The following is an 847-nucleotide window of genomic DNA, read 5'->3' as shown; positions in this document are numbered from 1 at the left end:
CCCCGTGCCCCGTTCCCCCCAGCCCGCCCCGTCCCCTTGCACGGGGGAGCCGAGCGGTCGCTGCTGCTCCTGGCAAAGCCCCTCTGCCTCCTTCAGCCTGAGAGCCTGCCTCTGTCCTCGGAGGTATTTTTCTGCTTGAAGGGGCCTCCCCGATGCTATTCCTGGCCCAGTTTTAGGGCATTTGTTGCCCGAAGGTTCTGCTGGGTTGTTTCTGGAGACCTCGTGGTGGGGGAAGAGGGGAAGGGGTGGGAGGGAGGCTCCGCGCCTGAAAGCTTTCACTCTATAATTAAGCTGAACAAGAGACTCAGAGCTAAATCTCCGTTCCTCCCGCTCTGCCTGAGCAAACACAAAGAGGAGAAAAGGACTGAAGCAGACAATTAAAACAAGCAATAAAATTGCACAGAGAGGTCTGTGGAATGATTTTTCCTTGACACGCTCGCCCCCAACAAGTGCCACATGCCCTGTGTATAAATAGCAGCTGCCCAGACTTGCTTAATCATCCCATTGTTGCTTTATAATATTAATTAAACATTCCTCTGGGATTGTTTGCATCCTAATTAAGTCGGGGAACTTACAAAAGATGGTGAAGAAACCCAACGAGCGTGTGCTGGGGGATGCACAGCCCAATTCTGCTAAACTGGGTGCAACTGGGTTTAAGAAAAAACCAAGAAAAATCGCAGGAGGACGGGGGTTAAAAGCATCCTTGGCCGTCAACAACAACGGGCACCGTTCGATTCACGGCCCTCGGGGATGGAGGGCGACTCTTTGCTCCGGGGGGGTTCAGAGGCCGAGCTGTAGGCAGCGAGCGGCTGCTGGGGCGCGCTGGAAGGGGCGAGCGCCTCCCCCC

Source organism: Egretta garzetta, unplaced genomic scaffold (genome assembly GCF_000687185.1).
Source record: "Egretta garzetta isolate BGI_Z169 unplaced genomic scaffold, ASM68718v1 scaffold245, whole genome shotgun sequence".
Lineage (NCBI taxonomy): Eukaryota > Metazoa > Chordata > Aves > Pelecaniformes > Ardeidae > Egretta > Egretta garzetta.
The sequence above is the reverse complement of the archived record's forward strand: the minus strand, read 5'-3'. Positions refer to the sequence as shown.